General features: G+C 34.8%; 1 protein-coding gene across 1 annotated transcript in view; it reads left to right on the plus strand.

The window, feature by feature from the left end:
• Nucleotides 1-127, plus strand: part of LOC107610007 (probable serine/threonine-protein kinase PIX13) — a gene marked incomplete in the record, with an annotated part of 3,439 nt that extends 3,312 nt beyond the window's left edge. The window contains 1 exon segment of the mRNA XM_016312075.2: nucleotides 10-127.

Below are 9,877 nucleotides of genomic sequence, written 5' to 3' on the forward strand. Positions count from 1 at the left end.
GATACTTGTGATACTTGTTTACAAATTTTCACACTAATTTGTGCAGTATTGTAATGTAGAGTATACTGCTCTCTCGTATGTATAATTTTCCCAGAATGAATGCAGATTTAGCCTAATTTTTGGATAACCCAATGGAATAGCAAAACGGGCTAACTGAGGTAGTATTAGCTTTACACGTGAAATTAAACTCGCATGGATGTCCTAACTTTTGGGCCATCCTAACCCATATTAGAAGTTTAGTTGGATCTACAAGCCCAATTTAATTTTGTTATTTTAAGATATCCTAATCCAGCCTTAAGAAAAAAAAAAAGAAAGATAATCCTGATCTAGCTTAATTGAGCTTTGCCACAAAAGAAAAAGCGCCTAATTGGGCTTAGTGTTTTTTTTTTTTGTTTCCCACAATATTTCCTAACCCGACAGGTCAAGAATTAATCCGTCGCGGTACCGAGCTCCATTTAAGGGTTTGCCGCTGGCCAATGGGTTGCTGCATGCACAAGGCAGGATTCGAACATCCGACACTTGCTTAAGCGGACTAGTGAGCTAACCATTAGACCAACCCAACTTGGTTTAATTGGGCTTAGTTAACATAGCAAGTTTGAAACCAATTATAGTTAGCTCACTAATTAATGTCTAAAAAAAGGTATTGGAAGTGTATGCAATAACTAATTGGTTAGTGACAAACTCTTAAATAAAGTTTCGATTCACGACGAATTAACCTTTAATCCGGGAGATATTGTAAAAAATAAGAAAAAATATAAAGAATTTGAATCCCACCTTAAATATAGAAAGCCTCCCGTAACTAACTGTTTGCTTTTGAGTAAATATGAAGACATTAATCACTACATTCAACGGATATGAGTAATGACTGAGAGTCTTAATTTAAATAATATTAGTCGTCTATCAATGAATATCAATGTATATTTCCAACAGAAAAAAAAATGATGTTTGCTCAAATCAGTTATATGTAGGTCATTGTAGATTTGTAGGATAATTAAAAGTATGCATACGTCAAGTTGTGAACTTCTTTAGAGTTCCATTCTATCTAGTTTTGGTTTGGAAGCAAGTTCGTTTCAATGTTATTATTATTTATGTATAATATATACTAACAGCCTAAAAGGTTAGTGTGGATTAACTATATTCAGTATTTGCAAATACATTCAATGATTCCAAAACCTTATGTAATTGTATAACTAATTCCTCACATGGAGTCATGGACACGTACGAAAATGCATGTTACCACAAAAATGTACGAAATGTAGATAAAAATAAAAGTCACGATTTTATTTGAATGTATTATTAGTAAAAAATAGTACCAAACTTTAATTTCTTTTTTTTTTGGGTCATGTACCAAACTTTAATTTCTAAGATCATAGTACCTCAATTAACTTACTCATTACTGATAAAGGCCAAGGAATAATGAAAATTAGGTGTATTAGGACATGCATATGTTTGGTACCACTTATGGTATATTACTATAATAATTAATACTTAGTAGTTAATACTAGTAAGACCGTATTTATTGTTGTTACTAGTTAGGTGGTTTTCCAAGTCATTGTTCCATTAATTTTGTGAGATAAGAAGAAGGTTCTAAGGATTGGGTGAGTGTGAGACTTGTGGGGGGTTCCCAATTTCAAGTGTCATTTTCGTAGCAACTAGCAGGCTTTCTTTGAAGACCTCATTAATTATACATTGGATAGTTGGTTGGTGGCTTTATAGTTTATAGGGCGATTCCCATATAGTGGGCAACTTCAATAGTCAATTCATTAATCTCCATTGTAGAAGTAGAACATGAGGAGTCAAGGACGCCTCTTGTGTGTATTGCAGACAGAAGTTTCTTGTGCATGTAATAATTTATTAATTAATAATAATTTTTAAATAATATTTTTTTATGATAAATTAATTTTTTGATAAATCTTAATTTTGTGGTTTATTTTGTACTTATTTTAAGAAATTTTATCAACTTTTCTTATATTTATTCAATGAAATAACATGGTTTTGTAATTCTCTATAAATTTGTACTTAAGTGCGAAAACATGCTTTTTAGGCCTTAAAATAGCCAAATTTAATTCATTTTAACTCCATTCGATGCCTTGATATGTTTGTTAAGTGATTTCAGGTTTAGAAGGCAAAGATTGGATTGAAAAAATGAAGGAAAAGCATACAAAGTGGGAGAACTCATGAAGAAATGAAAGAACTGCAAAGCTGTCAATCCTGACCTCTTCGTACTAAATCGATCATAACTTAAGTTACAGAGGTCCAAATGAGGCGGTTCCAGTTGCGTTGGAAAGCTAACATCCGAGGCTTCAAAATGATATAAAATTTGCTATAGTTTCCTGGCGTTTAGAGACGCGTACGCGTGTACGTGTATGCGTGGGAAGCTGCACGTGACTCACTAAAGGCAACTCATGGCCAGCGATTTCTGAAGCATTATGGGCCCAAACCAACCTATTTCTGATGCTATTGAACCCAAGGATTGGAGGAGGGATGAACCAAGTAGCCATAGTTTAGTTTTCATTATGTTTTAGGTTAGAATTCTAGAGAGAGAAGCTCTCCCTTCTCTCTAGAATTTAGGGTAGTTTAGGTTTAATTTTCTTAAATCCAATTTTCAATTCTTGTTTTGATTTAGTCTTCCCTTTTAATTTCTTATTATTACATCTTTTATCTTCTAGTTTTACTTGTCAATTTCTTGTTTTGCTCTCTTTTATATTGATGAACCATTGTTGGATCTTAATTTCTTCTAATGCAATTTTATGTTTCCATGTCTCTTTTATGCTTATCTTCATTGCTATTGTTGATTTCTTATTTATGTTAGTTATGGGTTTCATTAATTCTTACATTTTGTGATGTTTACTTTTCTTGCACTCCAAGTGTTTGACAAAATGCTTGGTTGGATGTTAGAATAGATCTTGAGCATTCTTGGCTTGGAAAGAGGAACTGGGCAATCTTGAGTCATGAAAACCCAACCTATGTTGGTTATCTAGAATTGTTAGCTAATATTATTTTCATTGACTCTAATCTTTTTCTAATTCAATTAGTAATTGATTAGGACTTTTGGATTGAGATTAGCTAGTCTTATTAGACTTTCTTCGAGTATGAGGATAACATGATACCTTCCTCCATCGTCGGGGATGACGTAATAAGATAAATTCGTGTTTATTATTGTGATATGATTGATTAGTCTTGTTTGACGTTCTCCCTATGTGAAGATAACATGATACCTTCTTCCATTTACCGGAGTTGACTAAATAGGATGAATTAATCATTGTATGACTAGGATAGAAAGCCTATATTCTCAATTCTTACCATGAATGTCTCTCTTCATTACTTGCTTTCTTTAATTGCTTACTTGATTTACTCTTTTTGCCATCTACTTTCTTGCCCCTTTACTTTCTTTCCCCTTTATCAATCAAACCCTCATTGCACCTTCATAGCCAATAATTAAGCACTTCATTGCAATTCCTTGTGAGACGACCCGAGGTTTAAATACTTTAATTAATTCTTATTGGGGTTTGTACTTGTGACAACCAAATTTTTGACTGGGAGGATTGTTTATTAGTGTAGAACTATACTTGCAACGAGATTTTATTTGTAAAATTCTATACCATCAAATAATTCTCTTATCAAAATGGCGCCGTTGTCGGGAAATTGCAATGGTGTTATGTTATTGGCTATTGTGAATATGTGAATATGTTTGTCTTTTGCTTAATTGTTAGTCTTTGTTAGCTTTAGGATTTTGTTGCTTATTTTTGTTAGCTTTTGTTTTTATTTGCTACTATGAATTCTCATCCCTTTGGCTATGAGTTTGGTTACAACTATGTTGTAGGGAATAGAAGTTTCAATGGGGATGTGCATCAAGGATTTGGGAATCAAAGATGGGAGGAGTCTCAAGGGATTTATCAACCTTCTTGGCAACAACCTCCTCCGGTCTCTTATAGGTATAATTCCAATCCTAATGCATATCAATCTAATAGATGTGGTGACCCTCATTGTGATTGTCAATCACAATCACCATATGCCTATGAAGTACCCCCTCAACCTAGTTTTGAATCATCATATTCACAAGCCCCTACCACTAAACACCTCATTATGACCCTAATCCTTATCCACCATACCAACCACCTTATGAGCCATATGTACCATACATGGAACCACCATCATTCCAACACAATTACTCTCAAGAACCACCTCAATATACACCACCTCCATACCCTTACCAAGATGAACCAACTTCTAATTATGAATCCTCCCTCCCAAACAATAAACTCTCTCTTCCCCCACCACCTCCAATGGATGATTCTTTCCAAGGATATATGAGCTCGTACCTCCAAAGGCAAGAAGAGACGCAAAAGGAGTTCAAGAAGATGGAAGCCATGTGGGCCACTATGAATGAAGCCATTAGCCGCATAACCTCCTGCCTAAGCCTATGCGATCAAGGCACTCCCATTGTTGATTGTGGAGAAGCAATCAAGGAGTATAGTGAGGGAGTGAGTTTGGAGCTTCAATGTGAAGAAGAGGGGTTGAAGCAAGAATTGTCACAAGGGGAGGAAGTTAAGACAATTGAGCCGGAAGAAGTGGTTGAAGACCTAGGAGATGTTGGAAGTCCATGGGAGCGTATAGTTATAGAGCCCTCTTCCAAGAAGTTCGATATTGATGGTAAGGAGGGTGTACAACCTCCAATACATATCACGGTTGAAGATTTTGAAGAGGTTGATCAAGAGATGAATTCGATCATTAAGTTCCTATCTACAATTGAATCATCTCCAATTGGGCTTGACATAGAGGATAAGGAAGAAGATACCTCACCTCCTATACCCTTTGGTAAGCAATGAAGAAGAGATTGAATTGGAAGGAAGCGACCAAGAGGAAGAGGTTGAGCAAGAAGCAAGCTCTATCATCGAAAATGCATCCACACCAACCAATGTGTCTTTTAGAAGTGACGAAACTCCCTCATTGTGTTATGAAATTGATGACAAGGAGGACCGTGCACAACCTCCAACACATGGTTTGAGCAATGAAGGGTGTATAGAAGAAGTTGGTGAGCAAGGAATTGAAATTGAAGAAGCTTGCAAAGAGGTGGAAGCTGCAAAGGAAGAGCACAAGGGAATAGATCTCACATTGGCTAAGTGTGGGGAGGTCCCCCTTCCTAAGTCACCATTAGCCAACACAACATGCAAGTGGGTAAAATTTCTATCCCTAAGCCTTACTTTCTCACTTGAATATGGTTTGATTGAAAATGATGGTCAACTTAGAGCTCTTTGTGGAGTTAAGAGTAAGAGAGAGTTGTGTAGTGGTTGGAAACATCATTCTAAGTTCATGATGGTTACATGCTCAAAGTTGAATGGCAATGGTTGGTGTAGAACCAAATTGCATGGATGTAGGAGAATGTTTGGATGCTTAATTGAGAATTCACAAGCCTTGTCACCCATATTTAATTATGGTAGTCAACAAGAAGATGGGTGGAAGAACAAGGTTTGGGACCCCAGAATTCATTTCAACAATCAAAACTCTTGGGGCCTTGTCATCGACTTAAGCTTACTTGAAGGCTTTATGCGCCTAATTTGGGATCCCGATGGGCATTGGAGATGCAAACATTGGTGGGGATTCAAGGAAGGATTCAAGCATAAGCCACCATAGCAAGGACCCCATCAATGGTCCAACTTAAGGACTTTAAATGAAAGTGCTAGGTGCGAGAAACCGCACCATGGTAAACTCTTTCCATTATTTTGTAAATATAATCAACGAATGCATTGAGTTGCCATTGTAGGTAGTTTTCTTCTTTTCTCTACTCTTATACATTTTGCTGTGATTGATAAGTTGTTGTTAGTTTATTTTGATTAGTATAGTTGTTGTTAGATTGTATTTTGCTTGAAGTGTAAGTTTGTTTGTTTTGTATTTGAAAATTTTTCAAAAAACAAAAAGATTTGTTGTTGAATTGTAATTTTAACTATATTAGAATGTTCGTAGGTTAGGAGAGTGCTCTGTTTCTGTTCTTATCTTTAAGGGAAAAAAAGGGCATCCACGCGCAAGCGTGCTATACACGTACGCGTCGGCGTGGTTTCACAACTCCTGGTACTAAAACTCGAGAGTTGTGCCCATTTTGTGCCAAAGGCACAGCGGCGACCCACGCGTAAGCATGGGCGACGCTTATGCGTCACCTTCCGCGCCTTGTTTTCCCCTGTTTCTGCCCTGTTTTCTATTCCCTTTTTCTTTCTTCTTTTTTCTCTTCTTTCTTCTTCCTTTCTTAGTTTCTTCTTCTCACTCTCTTCAGACTTCCACTTCTTATTCTTCTTATTTTTCATTCTCCTTTAGCATGTTGCATTTGTTCGTTTTCATTCATTGCATTTCAATTTTATTTTTGTAACTTATTTTCCCTTTCTTTTCTATGTTCTTATTTTAATAATGGTGTTGAACTCTTATACTCAATTGTTGAGAATCTCTTGTATTATTTTGGTGCTTTGTGACTTATTTCTGATGGAAGAAAGCTGTATTCTGATCACCAGATTTGAGCCATTTGACTCTAGACTTATCTTTCCAATAAGATTCCTCATTTTGCAATGCTTTTTCAAGTTTGTCCTCTATTTCTGAAATGATGTCACCTCCATGAATTCCTGCTAAACGAAGTTCCTCTAATTCCGACGGTAGTAAATCAATCTCCACCTTCGAATTAGATCTGTGTTCTTGTTGCCATCTGACAATCTTATGCCGACAACGCTTTATTTTTTGAGTTAGGATATACATGGCTGAACCATCAATCTGTTCATGCCAAACCTCTCTAACAATCTACCTTATTTCATCATTGGAACACCATCTTTCTTGGAATTTGATAAATAGTTGATTATATTTTTTTCAAGTTGTTTTTTAAAACAAAAGATTATATATGGACATTTCAACTTATATAATAACGTAAAGGATTTCTACTCTTTAAATTACGTGTTGCCAATAAATAAATGATAATTATATGTGTCCAATGAACTTAAATAAAATTGATTAAATAAATTAAAGATGAAGAATTTCTATTTTTTTTATATCACTTTTATCTTGGTAAGAGTTAATACATATATGATTTATAATAATTTCATTTTGTTGTTAATATTTTTTAAATATAATGTAAATATTTTATTTGAAATTTAAACTATATAATATTATTAATGAATAATTATTTCATTTTAAAGACACATATAATTTTATTCATTATTTTTTATGTTTTAATATGAAAAACAGTTGAACTTTGGATTTAACCACTATTTTGTAAAATTTTATAGTAACAATTGCTTTACGTGTTTTTGTTTAAAAAAATAAAAAATACTTTATATATTTTTGTATATTATCATATGCAATAAATGTAATACTAATGTTATAGGAGTTGAATATACAACTTTAAATTAAAATGAATTATTTTAAACTAAATTATTAAACTATACACGAGCACAACGATAACGTAATAAGCAATAACCACTATATATAATACTGATGATTCATTAAAAAGAACGCAGATATAGTTTGCCAGTTTGGTATGTAATGTCTTTTGACGGTTATTTAACTACGATATCTAAAAAAAAGAACAATTTATAATTAGGCTTTCATTTCAATTAGAGAATGAGAAGTAGTTCACAATTTACATTGTAAAGAATTTTTTATATACATAATATTATTAAAAAGATAAAATATCTCAAATTTGTTTTCTTAAACCAAATGACAGCTAAATGAACACATCTTTGCAAGTTTGTAGTGCTATATTGATGCGTGAAATCTTGTATCTCTACAAAATTCTCTTCGATAAGTATATCAAATTGTTGTCAAGTAAAAATTTCGATAAGTATATCAAATTGTTGTCAAGTAAAAACTTACAATAGAGTGAGGTTGAATTCCACATAGATTTGGTTGAGCAATTTTAATTAGAGGAGTGTTCTAGTTGAACTAATTAGAAGTTGAATTAAAAATTGCAGAAATTAAATAACTGGAAACGTAAATTGCAAGTAATGTAAATGACAGAAAATAAATGGCGAATTATAAACTGCAGAAAGTAAATTGCAAGAAATTAAATGGGAATGGGGTGATTAAGCATAAATGTAAACAGCAGAATGTAAAGAATGGGTAAGATCAAAAGTGGGGAAGATCATTGGGCTTAGGAGATATTGCATTCTCCGGATCAAGTTCATTCTCATCTCTTCCTCAATCAATGCATTCATTGATCTTGCTCAATCCAATCTCTCTAATCTTGAACAATTGCCCAATATCTTGATTTAATTGTTCATGGGAAGAGATGAAGTTTGGTCACTGATTATACCACACACCGTCATAGATCAAAGTATTAATAGGATTACATGTCACAATATCCATCCAACCCCCAACCTAATCAGAAGTGAGAAAGATTTCAAGCATGATTCTATGATTTCTCTCTCAAGCTAATCACAGAATCCAAGTACATTCAATTTCTCTATCAAGACAATTGAATGCTTGAATGAAGAACGAAATCTTTCAAGCAGATCAAGAGAAAGAAAAGGAAAAGAAGAATGAAAACTATTATTGATCTATTGAATTACAACAGAGCTCCCTAACCCAATGAAAAGGGGTTTAGTTATTCATAGATCTGGGAATGAAAATTGAAATTGAAAAATACATTGCAGAATAATAAACTAGATCTACTGAGAAAGTAAATTTGCAGAGAGAGTACAATCCTGGATCCCCGGGTGCTCCTCCCTTTTCTAACTTAAATCCTATCTATATATACACTTTCCCATTAAGTCTTCAAGTCCTTAGATTGGACTTTTGGCCTTTATTGAAACAAGTTAAAGTGGATCTCAATGACGTTGAAGAGGAACGTTTGGCAACTAACGTTCTTGATCTGCATGGGTGTATAATTAGAATGAAGCTGGTGTCAACATTAGTGACCAACGTTTGTAGGCAAACGTTGAAGCAAACGTTAGTTTGAAATAGAAGGATTGAGTGTTGCCGCCAACCTTTGACTCAACGTTGGTGTACCAACGTTCGTCCACCCATGCGTGCGCGTCGCCCATGCGTACGCGTCATAACAACGTTTTGTGCATGTGCGTCGCTCATGCGTGTGTGAACTGGCCAAAATACTCACCCACGCGTGCGCGTCGCCTACGCGTACGCATCAAAACAGCGTTTCGCGCGTGTGCGTTGCTCACGCGTTTGCGAGACTGGCTAAAACTTGTATCCACGCGTACGCATCATCGACACGTACGCCTCGCTGCAAGTTTTCGAACTCCAAATTTCTGAGATTCGTATCGAGAGCGTTGGTGGCAACGTTTGACTCAACGTTTGCACACCAGCGTTCTTTTGGTCACGCGTACGCGTCAAACTGGATTTTTGCCAATTTGCGGGTGCGCGTCGCCGATGCATGCGCATGAATCCACATTTTGTTCACTTCCACGCGTACGCGTCATCGACTCTCCAGAATTGAATTTTATCGAAGACGTTGCTAGCGACGTTGGTGAGTCAACCTTGGCCACCAACGGTGCATTTTTACCCCTTTTTTCCAACGTTACTTCCTCTTCCTCTGCTTCTTACTTGCTTCTCTTCACCTATCATTAACCAAACACATGCATCAAAGCTTTACCAAAATCACAAGAAATTGCATCATTCAAATCAATTAATTAAATCTTGAAAAAACCTCATAAAATTGCACTAATTAACCATGTTTGATTGAATCAAGATATGCATGAAATTCTCGTGTAATTACTTACTTATTGCTCAAAAAAGTGCAAAAAACCTAATGAAAACAATTAAAAAAGACTTGTGAAACTAGCCTAAGATATCTTGACATCATATATGCACTATAAAATTCTATAATTTGATTTACTTTATCAGAAAAATATTTTATATGCATATATAATTGCTTCATAAATATTTT

The sequence above is a fragment of the Arachis ipaensis genome, chromosome B07, assembly GCF_000816755.2.
Source record: "Arachis ipaensis cultivar K30076 chromosome B07, Araip1.1, whole genome shotgun sequence".
NCBI lineage: Eukaryota > Viridiplantae > Streptophyta > Magnoliopsida > Fabales > Fabaceae > Arachis > Arachis ipaensis.